The 21,960-nt window shown below is 42.9% G+C and overlaps 1 protein-coding gene across 18 annotated transcripts in view; it reads right to left on the bottom strand.

Annotated features, from left to right (window-relative positions):
- MED12L (mediator complex subunit 12L) overlaps positions 1–21,960 on the bottom strand; it is a 699,797-nt gene that overhangs the window by 342,775 nt on the left and 335,062 nt on the right. For 16 of the 18 annotated variants that reach the window (XR_007155629.1, XR_007155628.1, XM_047875167.1 and 13 more), the window contains one exon: positions 1,177–2,401. The gene's annotated coding sequence lies outside the window, so the exon portion shown is untranslated. The remainder of the gene's footprint in view (positions 1–1,176; positions 2,402–21,960) is intronic. The other 2 variants (XM_047875174.1, XM_047875176.1) reach the window with 2 other exon arrangements.

Below are 21,960 nucleotides of genomic sequence, written 5' to 3'. Positions count from 1 at the left end.
CAGTTGAGTTTCCAAATTAAAAAACCAAAAAGTCATAAAAGTCATAAAACAGGAGGAAGGTGAAGAAGTAAAGAAGAAAAGTAAAGACAACTTGAGAAAAGCATGGATACACCCCCAAAACACTTAGTTGCTAGAGAAATGAAAGTGTCAGGAGAGACAATAACATAGAAAAAAGAAATCTGGGGACTGAAAAATCAAAGGATGAGATAAGAGAGTTTTGAATTACAAAGCTAAACCCATGGCTTCATTCATTCACCTGCCAATGGTTGTCACTGCATTTACAAAAAAAAAAAAAAAAAAAAAGGCCTACTGGTTGATTGGGGGGGGGGGGTTGGGGGGGTGACACATAAATTTAGGTCACTAATGATCAGGGTCACATACTCAGCTTTTCAGCACCAGAGTATTATTTTGTTAGCTTACTCAGAGCTGTTTAAGGCTCCACAAGGCTCAAGCAAATTCTAAACACACTCAAGAAAGGATCAGTAGAAAATCAGAATGTTAATTTGTTGATACCCAGGAATTGGTCTTTCTGGGACTTAAAATAGGTATATTCCCATATTCAGATCACCCCCTTGCTATGTTGTGGAGGTTTTTTGTTTTATTTTGTTTTGTCTTAGTGACCTCTATACCCAGAGTGAGGCTTGAACTCACAACTCTGAGATCAAAAGTCACGTTCTGTACCAACTGACCCAGCCAGGCACCCTACCCCCTTTCTAGTTTTAAAGAAACTGAAATCGTTTGTTGTAAAATTTGTTTGTTTGTTGTAAAACCGAAATCGTTAAGTAGAGGTTTGTTTGGTGAGCATGAAATTAAAGCAAAGAATTGGATAACGTCCAAGGACTGTTTACTCAGACTGACCCATAGTGGAAGTCACCTTCCTTGTGACAGAAGTAGGACAGAAGCCGTGGGTTCTATTGGTCCCTTCGGTGGATATACAGACAGGTTGTAACTGTCCAATGCATTTTACTATTTATTATACCAGAGGTTCCTGGTAGTCCACAAACATGTCTTTTAGGTTTGTTTGTTTTGTTTTGAGCTTACACAGCCACTTCTGGACTCTAGAAAAATCTGCCCACACTGGGTCCACATTCTCAAGTGACATCAGTCTGCTGGAGCTGAAATGGGCCTGCCCCTTTGAGTGTGGCCTATTGTCACAGCACCATCTGCCCAGCTTACCTCAGAGAACAGGTTCACCTGACTGGCTCCTATGGCTCCTGACAGTGAGATTCCTATCATATAGAGACCTGCTAACCAGGCCTGGCTTCAAGGTTTTCCTGTTGAGAGAGCAAGCGAGCGAGCAAGAGAGCACAGGACATTGATTCATGTTCAGTTACATGATTATTAGGTCACTGCTTCCTTATTGTTAACTAGTCTAAGAATCCAATCTTCATCATTTATTAGTTAGATGGGTTGCATCTGATGAAAGTTGATCTTATATTTATTAATTATAAAATATTTCCATTTTGAGAGGAGTATTTATTTCCCAGTTTTAGGGGCATCCTCTTACACTTCCTTATATGCCTGCTCTAGTTACACAGAGCAAGAAAGCCTAAAAAATATATTGGATGGAAGAATCTGGACATTACATAAAATATATTGACAGAGGCAAATGATCAAATTTTACATAAGAATAAACTCTTTTCCCTCCATCTACCGGATATATCAAAGACACTTTGGTATCTACTGTTTGCTAAATCTAAAGTTTAAATGCTAAGCAATAAAAAAATAAATGCTGCCAATCTTTTGGTCTCAGTAGCATTTGGGGAACAGTACACAAATCAATTATGTGATTCCTCTATATAATAGCCTTTTTAAAAGTATTTTTAAACGACCGCACAACATCCCCACCACTGTGCCTCCTCTCTGAGCTGTTAACAAATGGTAAAATTTACCAACTTGACTTTCATCTTTCTTCATTTCTTCTGCTCCCCCTCTGGCAGAGTTGCCGTCAGGAAGCCAAAATGGCCAGCAAGAGAATGGAAGAAGAGAGAAGCAGAATGCCCGCTATCTCTTCATACAGGAAAACCAGGCTTGTCTAATCCTGAACGGACCACAAATAATTTGATAAAGGCAGTGGCTCAGGCCTCTCCTTCCACCTCCCCCAGTGTAATTAAACTCGGTCCTCACTCATTTCCATCTCTGCTCTCAGCCTTACCCAGCCAGTCTACTCTTACCTCTGTTGTAATGCAGGCTGCTCACAGCGTCTCCAGCCTCCACTTATGGCTGCTCAGACTCCTCTGCCTCAAGATGCCTTAACTTGAACCTATCGTTTTCCTTGCTCATCACTGGTGCCCCCAGCTGGCCCCTGTTTCCTGCTGGCAGGACAGGACCAGGTAGCTGAGGTTCCAGGGATCAGGAGAGAAGGGAGAACCCCTCTTGGCCACAGCTGGGGCGTGGGGATCTGCAAAATAAATATAAAACTTATGTGACAGAGAGAATGTGGCACATGAAAATGGAAAGTGTGTCAAATAAGCAAGGGAGCCTGAAGGAGTTGGGCACTGTCAGTCCAGGTAAATGGGGAAGTGGTTGTGATAATTGTGGGAGACAATGGCATCTTAGTGCATATGCATGCCAGAGCAAATAGAGGGCAGACATCTCCCAACTTTACAGTAGAGAATCATCTTATATCTCTATCCACATGTAAGGCCTATTGATTCATTCTTGCCGAAGTTATCTCCAATTCTCTTCAGTAATCCCTCACCTATAGCTGTAGTCCCAGCTCTCAACACTTCTTGCCTTGGATTATCCTTGTACCCCAGCTTGTGTCTCTGCCCCAGCTACATCTCTTTTTGGAATCCAATGCACAAGGCGTCCAGATTAATTTTTCAAAAACCCTCACTGCACTACACCATTCCCTGCTGAAACTCTTTGCTACATTCCCGCTACTTTAAATATATAAAATGTGAACTCCTCAGTCTTAAAAATCAAGGTTTTCGGGGCGCCTGGGTGGCACAGTCGGTTAAGCGTCCGACTTCAGCCAGGTCACGATCTCGCAGTCCGTGAGTTCGAGCCCCGCGTCGGGCTCTGGGCTGATGGCTCAGAGCCTGGAGCCTGCTTCCGATTCTGTGTCTCCCTCTCTCTCTGCCCCTCCCCGTTCATGCTCTGTCTCTGTCCCAAAAATAAATAAACGTTGAAAAAAAAAATTAAAAAAAAAAAATCAAGGTTTTCTCATAATGCACTGAAGGGATCGGGGCTCATGTGGGCTAAGTTTGGGAAGTCAACTGAGCCATCATCCAGGACTACTTTCACCTCCTCGTCTTTAAAGTCGGAGAGGATCCCATTCCTGAACAAAGGGAGCACCACGGGGACAGACATTAAAAGTGGAGCTGCTTAATCCTGTCTGATTGAGAAGTCGCTTTCAACTCCAGCATCTCTTGTACTTAAGTAAGATTGCAAGTGCCCCAGAGATGGATGCTTCAGAAATTCTGAGTCACTGTGGGGTCAACCAATAGGTGGAGAGGAGCAGAAGTAAGAAACATTTCCATATCTGTCCCACGGGGAGACCATCATAGTTCTGGCACAGCCTCAGTCACCACTCTTAGAAGGAACTAAGGACAGGATTGATGGGCAAAGCCAGAAACTACCTCTTACCAGCAGGCTGTGGCATTTCTAGGGAAAGAAATCATGAACAAAGAAGTGGTCATATGTGCCACAGTGGGCCCATGATTGCTCCCCACTAATGATGAAGGAAGGAAGCAGGTGTCCCTTTCCCAACAAGCCCCAGTATCCCATTCAGAACAAACCACATCCAGCCAGGGTCAGTAAGCAAGAAGGTCTGGCTTGATCCCTGTGATACTTTGACTCTAATTTAATACCAAGGTCAATTAAGTAGGCTTGGCTGCCTGCTTCATTCCTTACATCTGTAGTGAGACCTTCCTGGATCTGTTTCTGGAACTCAGAGCATTTTAGCATCCTGGGCAAGCAAGTGGAATCTAATCACATAGAGGCCCATTCATCCCCAGCAGGCCAAGCCAGTAGACCTTTGGCTGCATCCATTTGGGGACAGTTGTGGTCAAGAAACTCCATTTGCTTAACACATGTTTATGGAGCACATAACATGCAGGTATTTGTACTGGGGTTACAAAAGTGATATGACTAAGTTGATGGCACTTACAGAATATAGAAAAGACAAATAATCACACAAACTAATATAAAATTGTAACTATAACAAGACCTCAAGGAGGACATGCGTCTCTGAGGTTCTAGAAGGGGGATTTCTCACAGAAGAAATTCTTGAGTTAAGATCTAAAAAATGAATATGAATTAACTAGACAAAAAGGAAAGAAGAATGTTTTAAGCAGGAACAGCATATGCAAATACCCTGTGGCTACTAGGACTGAAAGAAAGCCAGCGTGCCCAGAGAGAAAAGAGTAAAGGGGAGACCACTGTGAGGTGAGGCTAACAGGTGGAGAGGAGACAGACCATGTAGGACAGTATAGACTGTTGAGGAATTTAGTCTTTCTCCAGTAGGAAATGGGAAGCTTTTCTTTTTTTTTTTTTTAAGGTAGGCTCCATGCCCAATATGGGGCTTGAACTCATAACCCTGAGATCAAGAGTCTTATGCTTTACCGACTGAGCCAGCCAGGTGCCCCTGTACTTAGTGTTTTGCTTCTAACAAACAGAACAAAACAAAAGTGATGGGATTTACTTCTGAGATTAGGTTACAAAGAGACAGTGATTTCCATGTTCCTCACTCCTCTCCATCCCACCCCACCCCTCCCAACCCCCCACCTCCACTGAAATCCTTGTTCTGGGGAAGTAAGCTGCCATGCTGCAAGTAGCCCTATGAAGAGGCCCTGTGGTAAGGAACTGATGTCTCCGAGCAACAGCCAGAATGCACCTGAGACCCATCAACCACATGAGTGGGCTTCAGAGTGGGTCCTCCCCCATTTGAGTCCTGACATGACTGCAGCCTGGCCACAACCTTCATTGCAGCCTCCTGACTGAACCAAAAGACCTCACCATGCCACACTTGCATTGCCAGCCCACAGAAACTATGAGCTGAAAAGTGTTTATTTATTGTTATTAAGTAAATTCTACACCCAATGTGGGGCTTGAACTCAAAACCTTGAGATCAAGAGTCACATGGTCTACCAACTGAGCCAGTCTGGTGCCCCTGTTTATGCTTTTAAGTGCAAAGTTTTGGGATACTTTGTTACACAGCAGTAGATAATTAATACATAATTAATTATAAAGTCAAATATTTTATAAGAGGACATGCTAAGGTGGGGTGCTTGGCTGGCTCAGTGGTGGAGTATGTGACTCTTGATCTTGGGGTTATAGGTTCGAGCACCACATTGGGTGTAGAGATTACTTTAAAAAAAATCTTAAAAAAAAAAAAAGAAAACATGCTAAGTTAAAAATTAGATGTTATAGGTCAAACGCTCAGAAAAGTCTGAAGTGAAAATACAAACTTGAGATTGATGCCCACTTAGAAAATGTGAGGTAAAGGAGGAGAGATTCTTAAAAAGTCTTGAAAATCTCCATAATTGATTGGACAAGTAGAGCTGGATGAGTTTGCAAAGGAGATAGAGAAGGAGCAGCTGGAGATGTGGGAAAAAAGCCAGGAGACAGTTGAATCATGTAAGTCAGTAGAAGAGTGTTTCAAAGAAGTAAGGAATGATCAAGTAAGAGAAATACTGAAATACGGGTTTTAGGATCAGAGTAAGTCATAATTCTAGTAAAAGCTGCTAATTATGGTGGGACTAGAAGCCAGAACTGTGTGGCTTGAGGTTGGCAGATACAGAAATGAAGACAGAAACTATAGACTTCTGTACAAAATTTGACTTGTGATGGTGAGAAGAGAGATCAGGTAGACCCTGGACATAGACTATGATTGTGTTGTTCTTCTTATTTTTATTTTAGAGAGAAAAAGAGTGAAAGCAGGGAGAGCGGCAGAAGGAGAAAGAGAGAGAATCCCAAGCAAGCTCTGTACTCAGCACAGAGCTCCATCCCACGATGCTGGGATCATGACCTGAGCCAAAATCAAGAGTTGAGTTGGATGCTCAACCAACTGAGCCACTCAGGCGACCCTGATTGTTTTGTTTTTTAATGAGAAGATATATATATATATAAAATAGGAAAGATTTGGGGCACCTGGGCAGCTCAGTCAGTTAAGGGTCTAACTCTTGATTTTGGCTCAGGTCACGATCTCACGGTTCATGGGTTTGAGCCCCCACATCTGCACTGACAGTGCAGAGCCTGCTTGGAATTCCCACTCTCTCTGTCTCTCTCTCTCTCTCTGTCTCTCTCTCTCTGTCTCTCTCTCTGTCTGCCTCTCCCCCAGTCACATTCTCTAAATAAATAAATAAACTTTTAAAAAACTCGGGAAGATTTAGTTGAAAGAAAAAGGTGGAATAAACAACAACAACAAAAAGAAATAATGGTAGTGTAAGTTTCCTAGAAGACAGGAGGATATTCTCCTTAGATGGAAGGTGGGGCAGCTCTGCTATTAGATCAAAGACCACAGGATAGATATAGAGGTTAAGAGAGTTCCTACATGAGAGCTCCTATTTTCTCCCAACATGGTATGAGGTCATCTGCTCAGAGAAGAAAAGAGGAGAGGAGACTGGAAGCTTGAGGAAAAGAGAAAGTTTCCATAGTCACTATGGAAAATGGGGAAATGAGAGAGAACTATAGTAAGTGTTTTGTGTAGTATGAGAGGACCTGTTTGACATTAATGACCTGGAACTTATAGTGAAATCAATCTGCCCCATTGGGTAATGCTCCGCTGCTTGGTTGCCTGGCACAGAGAAACAGGTAGTTGGGTTCATCCAGGTTTAGAGCTGAGACAAATGGAGTCAACGGAGGGACAAGGAGGTTTAGGGGAGTAGAAATGAGAGTAGAGAAATGTAGGGCATAGAAGGAAGTTACAGAAATAGTACTCATGAAATCCAGGCTGGATAGAAAGGGCAAGGTTGATGGATTGGGAGATGGAGAAGGACAGGCAATGCCAATGATGCTTAAAGAAGAGTTGGTATGAGGGCAGTTGAATAAACACCTGGAAGAAGGGGTGGTTACAATCAAGCAGAGGAGTGCTTGAGTTAGTCATTTTGGAGGAGTAGCATTACGGGTGATGACAACATCTGGGGAATTTGTATGGGAGTACATGGCTGAAGTGGAGAGGAAATCACTAACGATGAAAAGAAGGTTGAGCTCCTATGTGGTCATGGTGGACAGGCTACCCACCTGGGTGTCATGCAGACTAATCAAGGCTTGGGTGAAGGGGGCAAGCAACTGGATTGTCCTATGGAACAATGGGGGTTTTGCTCATTGTCAAAGTACGTACTGAATGGGAGGATCCCCAGTAGATGAAGCAGCAACAGGAGGTAGGGTAGAATATCTAAATGCCCTGAATACAAAGAAACAGGGTTTTTTTTAAGTTTATTTATTTCTTTTGAGAGAGAGAGGAGAACATGTGTGTGCACGCATGAGCAGAGGAGGGACAGAGAAAGAGAGAGAGAGAGAGAGAGAGAGAGAGAGAATCCCAAGCAGGCTCTATGCTGTCAGCGCAGAGCCTGAGGCAGATCTCCATCCAACAATCCTGGGTTCATGACCTGAACCAAAAACCAGGAGTCAGATGTTCAACTGACTGAGCCACCCAGACGCCCCAAGAAACAAGGTTTTAAAGAGGAGAGTGTAAATACACTGTGAGAGAGTGAGGGTGACACTGGTGCAGACACTGCTTGTCCTCAGCCTGATATCTTTATCCTTTTTCTTCCTTACTGACAAAATTCTGATTTTGTTCTGGGGTGCAGGAAGCCTCCTAAATCCTCTGGATTTATTCCCTTGCATTTAGGCCAAGTGGCACACTTCTACCCAATGATATATAAGCTTCGTTTTCTTAGGGAACTTGAGAATGTTTTTGCTTTCCTGATGCAAACATCACGACTTCTGGCCTGGAATTCAGACATGATGGCTGGGTTGCAGTGGCCATATTGTGACTAAGCAGTTGTAAATATGAGAAAAAGGCAAAGATAGTCACTGCGATGTGAGTCCTCATGTTGACTGGCCACCAAGCTGATATCAGCAGCCACCTACATCCAGATTTCTGATTATATGAAGAAAGATGAACACTACTTCATTAAGCCAGTGTTAGCTGATTTTTCTATTATTTGTAATTAATTATACTCACCATAGAGATATCAATCCACCTTGTTCTGAAATACAAGGGATATGAGAAAATAGTTACCTCAAGAGAGGGCTGCAAAGGAAATAGTGCCCTCAGGGAAGAGGCCAGCTTTAGCAAGATAAAAGGCAAGGGGTAAGAGAGTGATTTGAAGACAACTTGCAGGCAAGGCAACTTGCTGGCCTTGGAGAAAGGATTCAAGGGCCAGAAGAGAATGGAAGAGGATGAGAAGGAGAGGATGGGTGGAAGACTGGGATAAAAGGATGCACAGAGATTCAGGGGAATGATTGTGGAAGCAGATCAAGTGGCCGCATGGGCCCGTGGAGGCAGAGATTACACTCTGGACCTTGACAAGTGCAAACAGAAATGAGATGCATGATGGCTTTGATCTCCAAGTCTCCTTGAGAGTAGAAACCTGTGTTACCTTCCCAGAGAGATTACCAGGTTGCGTGTGTGGAACCATCAGCTACCCACATCCTTCGTTAGCAAGACAAGAGAAATGTCATCCTTTTAGCCTCTCTAGAGAATGATCGTGGGGGCTCAAAGCTGCATAATGAAACCTGGCAATTTCTCTGGATTCCCTCCAAATGTCCCCAGGGGCAGGAATGGAAGCGGCCCGGGGAGAAGGAGTGACTGCAGGCCGTACGGCCTGCTAGGGCAGGGTTAGGGAGGCATTTTGCCCTCTCCTCTGGTAATTGGCCCACAAGGGTTGTTATCTCCCTCAGGAGGCTGGTCTTCCCCTCCCTGAGCCCTCCTAGTCCCAAAGCAGAGTGACATCGTGTGCCTGGTAGATCTTCCTCGTTGCCATAGCAACAGGCTTGCCCCTGGAGCCGTGGGTTCATGGCAAAATGATCAAGCCTTTCTTAAAGGTTACCGATGTGGGTTTGACCAGGATGCAGGCCAGACATGTGGCCATGAAAGCTTGGAGCCAAGAATATTCAGACCAGGAATTTTACTCCAAGTGGTCAAAAGCCTAAAGAACGCACAAATGAATACAAGCTAAATTCAACAGGGAGCCAGGAGTCAAAACAGAAGGAGCAGAACTCAGTCATCCTGTCTAAGGGACATGCCCATGATATATTTGTGGGGAGAAGGGATTGGTAACGGGAGTAAAGAAGTCAGAGCCAATGGGGCCAGAGAGTCTATGATTCCCCTTCATTGCCAGCTGGCTACATGATGTGATGGCTGAGCTGCTTTCATATTCGGGGACTCTGTGTGGGCCCTGGCTGCCCCCAACCCTGTTCAGCCATGGATAGCTTGCCTTTCAGCCTCTCTGCAGATTATACCCCCATTCTTTCTCTGAGTTAATGAAAACCAATCTGATGATATCAGGACTCCATCTTTGCCTCCTGCCTTCATCCTTTTACCTGGATGGACTCCTCAGCATCTCTCCGTGGGCCTATAAAACTGCAGATGCCCCCCAGGATATCTGACCAGTCTCTACCACCAAACCGGGCTGGTACTTTGTGCTATGGTTCTCAACCAGATTTAGAATCCAAAGACCTCGTGGAATATATGCTGCATAAGCAAAGTGTCCGTTGAGAGTGTATTCCTAGCAAGTGGCACAGAGTCTGTCACATAGTAGGATCTTGACAAATATTCACTGAATGAACGTTCATTGACAACCTTTTCAGCACTTGCCTACACTCCAGGTTACTGGACTCCTATGGGCACCTGCCAATGGCATGCCTGCTTCTTCCAGGATAGATTCTCTTACAACCAACATCTCCCAGGCACTTGTCACTGAGATTAACTGTGATCAGAGTTATCCACCTGGGCAGACCTTTAGACACTAGTACCTGGGCTAGGATGAGATTTCAAATGTCTCTTTAGCCACTGTAGCGGCAGCTTTTATATCCCCTCCTTGGTGATGGCAGCATTAGTCCCCTGGCCCAGTCCTGCTTCATCTCAGCCTACTTACTCCTCTTTATCACCTAAGAGGACTTGTCACCCTTTACAGTCAAGATCTGAGGAGTTTATGAGAATTGCGACAGTATTGCAGATGGCCTTGAAGCTCTCCCAGCTGCAATAACCTCGGACTAAAAATCAGGATTATGATAATGTAATTCTATTCTGATTCACGTTGAAGAATATAAAGTCTCTCTCTATCCAGATACACTATCTGGATACATTATCCAGAATTACGCACCCACACCCCTTTAATTATATATTTATTAAATTGGATGGGTGTTTTTGTTGTTGTTGCTTGTTTTTTTTGTCTCTGCCACTGGAAGGTAAGCTCCATGATGTCAGGGACTATCCATTTTGTTTATTATCTAAACAGTAGATGTCTATAACTATTCAATGGAGGAATAAACTACTTCCGACTGATCTCAGAGCAGCCCCTGTGTGTACCTAGGAACCCAGTTCTCTTGCTGCCTTGTGGAATGCCCATTTTCCCCTTACCAGCTCTATGTTTCCATGGGCACATGTACAGCCATGGCCTCTGATGTTCACCACCATTACCAAGGCAGCAGGGCTCCTTCATTATCAATGCCCAGTGCTGTCTCCCACCCATATCTGCCAAAAACACACTGCACCGAGGCTGCTCAGCTGGGTCCCAGCCTACACTACTACTGACCTTGATAATGTGCCAATGTGAAGATGCCTGCCTGGGCTCCCCACCGAAGGGAAGATAATCTCGTTCCCCACCTCTTATATTCCCACATCCCAAAACAAGGCTGCCTTGAACTGTCAGATATTTTTAGTAAAAATAATTCTTTTTGGTCTTTGCAGTAAGCCCCTTTGCCTAAGAATCTCGCATTTGCCCATCTCAGTGACAGGCACGGTAGTGTACCCAGGCACTGGTGTCAGACCAAGCTTCCGTTCATTGTCTTTCCCCCTGACTTTCATCCACTGAGCTCCCTCAGTTTCTCCTTTTACGGTCCCTGGGAAGGTCTTTGTCACCACTAGTCCCCTTACCATGACCTGGTATGTCTGAATCCTCCTGTGGGCGCAGAGAAGTTGGAATGGACACAACACAGGGAATTTGGATTTTATCCTGTGAGTTATGAGGAGCAAAGGAGGCTTTGAATGCAGAGAATGTCTTAAAGAAGCAGTGCCTTAGAGATGGGTATTTATTGTCCACATATAGAATGAGGCACATAGCTTTAGAATGACTAAAGCAACGCATAGCTTTAGTCATTGTAACTCACTTCCCAAAGGTCCTGATTGAACAGAATTCCACTCTCCCCCTGCATGTCTGTAGGAGTCAATGGTTCTCTCCTAATATTTCTGGCTTTCTGGGCACACAGTAGGACATCACCTCATGGCCCTCTGTGTGCTTAGGTGGTGTCATATGACCAGCTGTAGCCAAGGAATTGTGGTGAGAAGTGACAAGTGTCACCTAAAGGCAGATGTGAGACCCTGCTGGTGCGATGAGAGAATGTGGGCGGGCATACCTGATTGAGAGGTCAGGGTTGCACAGGGAGCAGGTGTGATGACATGGGGGCCATAGCTGGAACCTTCCCCCATTCCCGGAAACCCTGAGATCCTGAGATGGTGGCTACTCTGTCAGCCTGGACTCTGAGAGGCCTTAAGGAGCAGCGCCCTCACCACTGTCCTGTGAAGGACAAGGAGAATGAACAGGCTCCAAATCTAGCTTTAAGTCACTGAGGTTTGGGATTGTTGCCAGAGCCCAGCCCAGCCTGAGATACACCTCCACTCCTTTCTTCTCTGTGTTTCTTAATAAGTAACTTCCAGAAGGCTCTGAAACCTTCCTCCCTGGCCAGGAGCCTGGTGGGGCTCTGGAGCCAGGAAAAATTCTGAAACAAATCACAAGGGTGACACTGCAAATCAGGTGTAGTCTTGTGGTTACATCCTCATCGCTGTAACCACTGGCAGTTGGACTCATGCGACTATCCATTTAAACAGTCCTGATTTCCTTCCTGTAAAGTACGAAAATACCTCTAGAAACATCTTGGTGTTGTAGGGAAAGGGGCACCAGCCTTCTCTCTCCTCAGAGCCCACGAAATCCTCCTGCAAGGAAGGTATCAGTGATCCGGTCCACATTCCAGACAAGGCTTATGCACACGTTCCCCCTCACTCTGGCTTGTGTTTCTTAACTGCTCTTCTCAGTGTGTTAAGCAGAGTTAGATAGGGCCTGGCCCTCAGAGCTGCCTAGCAGTTTTCTCCTCTGTTTCCCTGGCTCCCTGTGGCTGAGTGGGGCTGTAGACTTGGGGCCTTTCTACTCCTTCTTATTCTCTGGCTTGGTCCTTTTCTTAGACTCCCAGCCCTTGGGTTTAGAAGTACATGGTGGGGAGACGGAAAGCCCCATTTTGGCCATAGGCTTTTCACCTAAGCTCATTTTCATATTGTCAGCAAGTGTGGAAATTAGTGTTCCATTGGAACTGTCCGGACTTCCCTCCACTGCATACTTTTGAGTCTACATGGACTGCAGAAACTTTTTCTGCACAATTCAGATGCAGAGGTAGAGCACCCAGTACATCCTCTCTGTTCTTTGCACCCTCAGAAGGTCAGCGAGCTGCCACTCCCACTGGGGAGATGTGCGGCCTCACCTTGCTGGCATAGCAGGGGCAACCAGGCCCCCGGCATCTGCAGCTGCCACCAGATCCTCCTTCGGCTTCTCTGATTCCTGAGCCAGGTGCCTGTTTTGCTCTGTGACCGGCACCAGCTTCTCCTGCAGGACCTCTATCATCAAAGTTTGCAGGCAGTGGGAAACAACCTGGTTCCAGCTCATCCCTGTGGATTTCAGCTCTTCTTTCCCACTGGCCTGCCCTGTAATGTCTGGGCCCAGCACCAGAAGCAGAGCTAACAGCCTCAGACAGACGGTCACTCAGCCTCCACTATATATTGTGTGAGGACAGGTGCCTATAGTAAATCACTTACTAGATAGCACTCTCCATGCACCTGCTTCTCTGACCGACCCATTGTATTGTGCACAGATGCTACTAAAATGGCTGGTTGACTGTTCTCTCCCGTTTTTCACTGTTTGCCCAGCTTCCTTAACGATCACAGCATGGAGGATAGGAATAATTAGCAAGCAGGCCAGACATTCCTGGGTTCTCTTACCATAACTTCATCCATATTTATTCAGGTACCCCCTTGCACATCAATAAAAATAGAAAGATGGAAGTCCTTGACATGGCTGAAATATCTCATGGCAACTCAGTACCACAGGATATAGAGTCCAAAACACTGTAATAATCCTTCAGGAAATAAGGACAGTATGGAGCAGAGAGGCTAACCAAAGAGATGAGAAGACCACCTCCCCACATCTGTGATTCATCCCTCATTTATTAAATAATATGTGTTAGGAAGTCTGCTGTTAAATAAAATAATAAAATTAGCTGACATTGAGGATTTATTATATGTTACGCAGTTTTCTAAAGGCAAGGGACTTAGAACAATGCTTGGTTTTGGCACTCAAAACATGTTATTATTGTGCATTATATGTAATATCATGTTTAACCCTCATAGTGACCTTATGAGGTGGTGATTGAGGTGGATGCTGTTGGTCCCCCCAGCCCTTTTACCAGGCGTGCACACCCACCTCCCAGCTGCATGAATGTGGGTTGCTAAAGGTTTACAGCTCTCCTTTTTCTCCAGAGAATGGTCTTCCATCTAACAGGAGCCACTCTGGGAGATTAGACTGCCTATCAACCATGGATGACTTTCAGTAGACAATGACTAAGGGACATGTGGCATACAAAGTTAGCTCCTTGCCTTATGGTGGGACTAGCTTTGTGGTCCAACTCATGAGCTCCCTGTGAATCAGACTGCAGCTAGACCCCAGCTGAGACCACATCCTGACTTAGTCCTGTCCCATCCCACATCCCTCCCTTCTTGTCTCCTGAGAGTATTCCCTCAATAAATCACATGCTTCCCAAACCTTTCTCCAGTTCCGCTGCAAAGGAACCTAACCAGGAGGGTACTGACAGTATCTCCATTTACAACAAGGAAACAAAGGCAAGGGAGGCCAAGGAACTTTTCCAGGAACCATCCCAGACCTCACAGTAAATAAAACAAGTAGCATTTGAACCTAAGTAGTCTGAGCCTATGCTCTTTGCCACTGCTCTTCATTTATAAAAAACTTGCTAAGTGCCAATAAATGCGATGTCTCAGCAAACATTATTAGTTCTAGCCCCTTTGCTCAGATACTCAGAAATGAAAGTCCGTCATATTGGATCCTTATACTTCCAGGAGCTTATAAGCTCTTGGAAGAGATAGTCACCAGTAGAAGGCAGTGTTTGTAGGCATAAATGCACACACACACACACACACACACACACATATACCCACAAATCTATGCACATATATGCATATTCATACACATGTACCCATACCACACCCTTACAGTGAAATTCCCTATAGCTACTAAAAGAGAATGTCATATGGGGAGCCTAGGTGGCTCAGTCAGTTAAGCATCTGACTTTAACTCAGGTCATGATCTTGCAGTTTGTGAGTTCCAGCCCTGCGTTGAACTCTGTGCTGTTAGCACAGAGCCAGCTTTGGATCCTCTGTCCCCCACTCTCTCTCTACCCCTACCCCGCTCGTGTGCAGTTCTCTCTCTTTCTCTCTCAAAAATAAACGTGTTTTTTTTTTAAAAAAAAAAAAGAATGTCTTGGGGCGCCTGGGTGGCGCAGTCGGTTAAGCGTCCGACTTCAGCCAGGTCATGATCTCGCGGTCCGTGAGTTCAAGCCCCGCGTCAGGCTCTGGGCTGATGGCTCAGAGCCTGGAGCCTGTTTCCGATTCTGTGTCTCCCTCTCTCTCTGCCCCTCGCCCGTTCATGCTCTGTCTCTCTCTGTCCCAAAAATAAATAAACGTTGAAAAAAAAATTTAAAAAAAAAAGAATGTCTTATACTATGTTCTAAAAACGTATCTTTTAAATGGGAGAAATAATCTTTAAAAACTTAACATTTTAAATATTTTAACCATCTACATATATTTCTTTGTGGTTTTTTGTTTATTTATTTTGAGAGAGAGTGAGAGAGTGCAAACGTGGGAGGGGCAGAGAGAGAAGGGAGAGAAAGAGTCCCAAGCAGGCTCCATACTGTCGGCACAGAGCCCGACTCAGGGCTACATCTAACAAATTGCGAGATGGTGACCTGAGCTGAAACCAAGAATCGGACGCTTAATCCACTGAACCACCCAGGTGTCCTTATTTGTGTGTTTTTAAACTTCCTATTATATAGAAACATAAAGAAGGAAGCAGAAATAATCCTACTGATATTTAAAAAAATAATAGGGGCTCCTGGGTGGCGCTGACTTTGGCTCAGGTCATGGTCTCATGGTTCATGAGTTCAAACCCTGCATCAGGCTCTATGCTGACAGTGAAGAGCCTGGTTTGGATCCTGTCTCCCTCTCTCTCTGTCCCTCCCCCACTTGGGCTGTCACTGTCTGTCTCAAAATAAATAAATAAAAATTTAAAACACACACACAAATACAGAAACCCAGATTTATATTAATTGGTCCAAAAGGATAGTTATGTATCCCTGAAAATAATAATAATGATGCATGTGTCAGGCTAACCTGTAGTCTGATTAACAGAAAAAATATAAAACTGTGGGTCATTTGAGGAAGTAATAATATGAACATTAAATCTTTAGATATTCATTTGTTCCCACATTATTAATGTTTTCTAGTTAGTGAATTCCCACAGAGGCTGCATTCTAAGGCTCTCCCTTCTAACCTTGTAAAGGCCTCTCTGTCTTGCTTCCTGACTCTCTGGCATCTGCCGATGGTCCCAATGTTGGGCCCCTGAGCCCTGAACTGAGGTGAAATGATCACCAGGCCTGGGGTCCTGGGTGGGAGTTACTGCAATAGCTTACTAACAATGATGTCCAGCAAGTCACTTAACCTCTTGGAATTTCAGTTCTCATCTGTGTAGATGGAGAAAACAATCTCTACTTCACAGGATTTTTTTGTGAAGATTAAATACGGTGACATTCGGATGACACCTCAGCCCAGCACAGGAGAAGATGAAAATAAAAGAATGGATTCTCAACATAGCTAGCTGATAAACAGCAAGGGGTGTAGGCTGGCTGCAAGAACCCCTGACCATTAATGTGATTTGGCAACCACACAGTATGGCCAACAGCCAATGAGAAGGAACCGCAGACACTCCTTCACCCAGATTGACCAATTAACATTTTGCCACAGTTGTTGTATTTATTATTATTATTAATGGTGGTAGTGAAAGTAGTGGTAGCAGTGTGAGTAGAAACATTTGAAGAAAATTGCAGACTCCATGACCCCTTGCCCCTTAACCTCGTTAGTAGCTGTCTCCTAATAGCAAAGACATTTTTTCCCGCAGAAAAATGTCCACATTCGGGGAACTTAACACTCTATATTCCAGTTGGCCAGTTGTCTCAATTATGTCTTTTATAGCGTTGTTTTCTAGTCCAGGATCACATATAGTTCTCATTTGGTTTTTATAGCCTCTATGAGAAATCTTTGTTTTATTCCAATATCACAAAGATTTCCTTCTAAAGGTCTTCTTCTAGAAGTTTTGTCATTTTAGCTCTTATTTTTGTCTATAAGTGGATAATTTGTTTAGTGGTAATATAATCTATTAATATCATTATTTACCTTATGCTCATATTGTCCCAATTTGACTTGTACAAGCCCCTCCAAGCCAGCTCCCATGTCCTTTTGACAGATTCTCACAGTTTTTGAACGTATCCTTATTTTGTGGCATAACAAGATGACTCAGCTCACCTTGTATTTTACTGGTTCTAGCCCTGGGAATTAGCCATTTTTCCAAAGATCCTTGGTTCCTTTTAGTATAGTGACATTTAAAAATCATGATCTGGGTGCTAGGTTGCTCATTGCTGTTGAGGCATGATTGCTTTTGTCTGTCTGTCTGTCTATGTATCTACATGGATTACTCTAGATATTCCAAAGCAACAAATACCTTGGTGTTGTTTTTAGTCTTCTCCCAGTTCATATTTCTATTTATTTTCTCTCACAGTGAGAACTCTGGCTCCTAACACATCAACGTATGACTTGCTTGCTTAATTCGACAATACAACAAAAATAGTTTCAGAATTGCTATAACCGTGATCTATTTTAAAAAAGCTCTATTGGGGCGCCTGGGTGGCTCAGTCGGTTGAGCGTCCGACCTCAGCTCAGGTCACGATCTCGCGGTCCGTGAGTTCGAGCCCCGCGTCAGGCTCTGGGCTGATGGCTCGGAGCCTGGAGCCTGTTTCCGATTCTGTGTCTCCCTCTCTCTCTGCCCCTCCCCCGTTCATGCTCTGTCTCTCTCTGTCTCAAAAATAAATAAATGTTAAAAAAAAATTTAAAAAAAAAAAAAAAAGCTCTATTAAGTAGAATTTAAGATTTCTTTTTCACCGTTTTTTGGGGGACTGAGGATATTTAGTTAAAGTATTGGTTCAAATGTTACTTGAATTAATTCTTTTCTTTCTCTTCCATGTGGTTATCCCATTAATTTCAAATATTGTTAATTGGTTTCTGTTTGCATTCAATTTTCTTTTTTTTCTTATACTTGTTGCTTTAATTTTGAATATGTAAAACATTAACAAGGTTTTAAAATCAAAACTATACAAAAAGCAAATGCAGAGAAGTGTTGATTCCTCTCTTGTTCCCTTCATTCTATTCCAACCCACCATCTGTAGGTAACCGATGTTATTAATTTCTGCTTTACCCTTCTCATGTTTCTTTTTTAAGAAATAAGCTTTTTTACTCATATGGCATACTTTATACACACACACACACACACACACACACATATATATATATATATTTTTTTTTTTTTTTACTTTGTATGCTTTTATGAGCTTTTTTCCCCCCAGTTAAGAGCATACCCTGAAAGTCACTCCATACTCATTCATAGAGATCTCCTATTTTGTTTTCATATCTTCAGAGCCCTCCACTGCATGGATAACATAGTTTATCAAACCAGTCTCCATGTTAAGGCATTTGGGTTATTCTTTATTTTTTGTTTTGTGTGTGTGTGTGTTTGTTTTTGTTTTTGTTTTTTTGTTTTTTGTCTTTGTTTCTTTTTCTTTTTTTTTTTTTTTTGCAATTACAAGTAGTACTGCAATAAATAACCTGCACATAGGTATTTTTATGTTGTTAGAGGTAGTATCAGTCTGGAGACAGAAACCACACCATAATTTAAATAGGAAAAGTTTAACATTAAAAATTATTAACCTATGATAGAAGAATAACAGAGTTGTAAAGAGAACTCTAAAGTAGGTTTGGCAACTGTTATTTAACATAGCACTGGAAGTCCTAGCCTTGCAATCACATAACAAAAAAATAAAAAAAAGGCATCCAAGTCAACAAGGAAGGAGTCACACTTTCACTATTCACAGACAACATGATACTCTATATAGAGAACCCAAAAGACTCCACCAAAAAAATTGCTAAAACTGATACATGAGTTCAGTAATGTTTCAGGACACAAAATCAATGTACAGAAATCAGTTGCTTTTCTATTCACCAATAATGAAGCACTAGAAAGAGAAATCAAGGAATCGATCCCATTTACAATTGCACCAAAAACCTTAAGATACCTAGGAGTAAGCCTAACCAAAGAGGTAAAAGATCTGTACTCTGAAAACTATAGAACACTTGTGAAATAAATTGAAGAAGACATAAAGAAATGTAAAAACATTCCACGCTTATGGATTAGAAGAACAAATATTGTTAAGATGTCTACATTACCCAAAGCAATCTACACATTTAATGTAATCCCTATCAAAATACCACCAGCATTTTTCACAGAGCTAGAACAAACAATCCTAAAATTTGTATGGAACCACAAAAGACTCCAAATAGCCAAATCAATTTTGAAAAAGAAAAGAAAAGTTGCAGGCATCACAATTCTGGACTTCAGGCTATATTATAAAGCTGTAGTGATCAAGACAGTATGATACTGGCACAAAAACAGACACATAGATCAATGGAACAGAATAGAAAATCCAGAAATGGACCCACAACTATATGGCCAACTAATCTATGACAAACAGGAAAGAATGTCCAATGGAAAAAAAGATAGTCTTCAACAAATGGTATTGGAAAAAGTGGACAGCAACATGCTAAAGAATGAAAATGGACCACTTTCTTATACTATACACAAAGACAAAATCAAAATGGATGAAAGACCTAAATGTGACCCTGGAAACTATCAAAATCCTAGAAGACACCACAGGCAGCAACCTCTCTGACCTCAGCTGCGGCAACTTCTTACTAGATATGTCTCTGAGGCAACAGAAACAAAAGCAAAAATAAACTATGGGACTTCATCAAGATAAAAAGCTTTTACACAGTGAAGGAAACAATCAACAAAACTAAAAGGCAACCTACTGAATGGAAGAAGACATTTGCAAATGACATATCTGATAAAGGATTAGTATCCAAAATCTATAGGGGACTTATCAAACTCATCACCCAAAAGACAAATAATCCAGTTAAAAAATGGGCAGAAGACATTAATAGACATTTTACCAAAGAAGACATCCAGTTGGCTAACAGACACATGAAAAGATGCTCAACATCACTCATCATCAGGGAAATACAAATCAAAACTGCAATGAGATATCACCTCACACCTGTCACAATGGCTAAAATTAACAACACAGGAAACAACAGATGTTGGTGAGGATGCAGAGAAAGGGGAACCCTCTTATACTGTTGGTGGGAATGCAAACTGGTGCGACTCCTCTGGGAAACAGTATGGAGGTTTCTCAAAAAGTTGAAAATAGGGGCGCCTGGGTGGCGCAGTCGGCTAGGCGTCCGACTTCAGCCAGGTCACGATCTTGCGGTCCGGGAGTTCGAGCCCCGCGTCAGGCTCTGGGCTGATGGCTCAGAGCCTGGAGCCTGTTTCCGATTCTGTGTCTCCCTCTCTCTCTGCCCCTCCCCCGTTCATGCTCTGTCTCTCTCTGTCCCAAATAAAAAAATAAACGTTGAAAAAAAAATTAAAAAAAAAAAAAGTTGAAAATAGAACCACCATATGACCCAGCAATTGCACCACTAGGTATTTACCCAAGGATACAAAAATACAGATTTGAAAGGGTACATGCACCCTGATGTTTACAGTAGCATCACCAAAAATAGCCAAATTATGGGAAGAGTCCAAATATCCATCAACTGAGTAATGGATAAGGAAGTAGTATATATATATATATATATATATATATATATATATATATATACAATGGAATATTATTTAGCCATAAAAAGAATGAAATCTTGCCATTTGCAAACAACATGGATGGAGCTAGAGTGTATTATGCTAAGCAAATAGAAAGACAAATACTATATGATTTCACTCATATTGGAATTTAAGAAACAAAAAAGATAAGCATAAGGGGAAAAAAGAGAGAAAGGCAAACCATAAAATACAGTCTTAACTATAGAGAACAAACTGAGGGTTGCTGGAGAGGAGGTGGGTGGGGAGATGGGTTAAATGGGTGATGGGTGTTAAGGAGGACACTTGTTATGATGAGTACTGGGTGTTGTAAGTGATGAATCACTAAATTCTATACCTGAAATTAATATTACACTGTATGTTAACTAACTAAAGTTTAAAGTAAAACTTTAAAAAAAAGTAGGATTGGCAAACTTTTTCTTTCTTTTTTAAAAATGTTTATTCATTTTGAGAGAGAGAGCATGAGTGGGGGAGGAACAGAAAGAGAGGGGGAGAGAGAGAATCCCAAGCAGGCTCTGTGTGCAGTCAGCACAGAGCCCAACTCGGGGCTCAAACTGTGAGATTATGACCTGAGCCAAAGTCAAAAGTCAGATGTTTAACCAACTGAACCACCCAGGCACCCCCCAAACTTTTTCTATAAAGAGACAATAAACGTTTTAGGCTTTGTAGACTGTACTGTTTCTGGCACAACCATTCAACATTGTAGAGACAATACATAAACAAATGGACATGGCTGTGTTCCAACAAAAGTTTATTTATAAAACAGATGGTGAGCTGTATTTGGCCTACAGACCGTAGTTTACAACTGCTGTTGTAAAGAATGCCCTAGGGCTAAGGGAGAGGACCCAAGGAAAGTCGGTATTGGAAGAGGAATCCTTCCAATGAGGTTGAAACCTAGTTGGAGAAGGTATGTACTGTTGCAGCCTACTGAATGGCAGAGCCCACTGGGTTCCCAGCACCACACTTAGTGTCCCCACCAGGAGGTCTGCAAGGAGCCAGTCACAAGGCCTTGGTGGGGGCTAGGAGGTCACTAAGGAACCGGGTACTCTGGTTACCACCTGATTCCATCACCTTGACCCCTGTCCCCATATACATTGCACACCACTGACTATAGAGCAGGAATAAATTTTTTTAAAAATGCAGCACCCGGGAACCACAAATAACCCCCCTTCCTCCTGCAATATCCTTCTAGCGCCCTCTACTGACAAAGCTTAACATCTGCTAAGGAGAAATGCTTGAGTCCAGTCTATGATCGCAGAGCAGGTACTAAAGGATACAACTGAAGCTAAGAGGCTCCTAAGGTAAATTCTTGAAAGTTGGATTTGTGGGCCAAAGGGCAAATAGGTATTCTGCTAAATTTTCACGAATTTATTTCCATGTGGGTGTATCATTTTGTATTTCCACCAACAATATGTGAGAGTATCCTGTTATCTTACAACCTCATCCAACAAAGTATGTTGCTAAAGTTTTTACTCTTTGGCAATATGATAATTGTGAAATTTTGTCTGTCATTTTAATCTACATTTATTTTACTGTTAGTAAAGTTGAACATCTTTTCATATACGTTAAGAGTCTGTGGGGAGCCTGGGTGGCTCAGTTGGTTAAACGTCCGACTCTTGATCTCTGCTCAGGTCACGAGCTCATGGTTCTTGGGTTCAAGCCCCATGTTGGGCTCTGCACTGAGAGTGCTGACAGT

This window comes from Prionailurus viverrinus, chromosome C2, assembly GCF_022837055.1.
Source record: "Prionailurus viverrinus isolate Anna chromosome C2, UM_Priviv_1.0, whole genome shotgun sequence".
Lineage (NCBI taxonomy): Eukaryota > Metazoa > Chordata > Mammalia > Carnivora > Felidae > Prionailurus > Prionailurus viverrinus.
The sequence above is the reverse complement of the archived record's forward strand: the minus strand, read 5'-3'. Positions and strand labels throughout refer to the sequence as shown.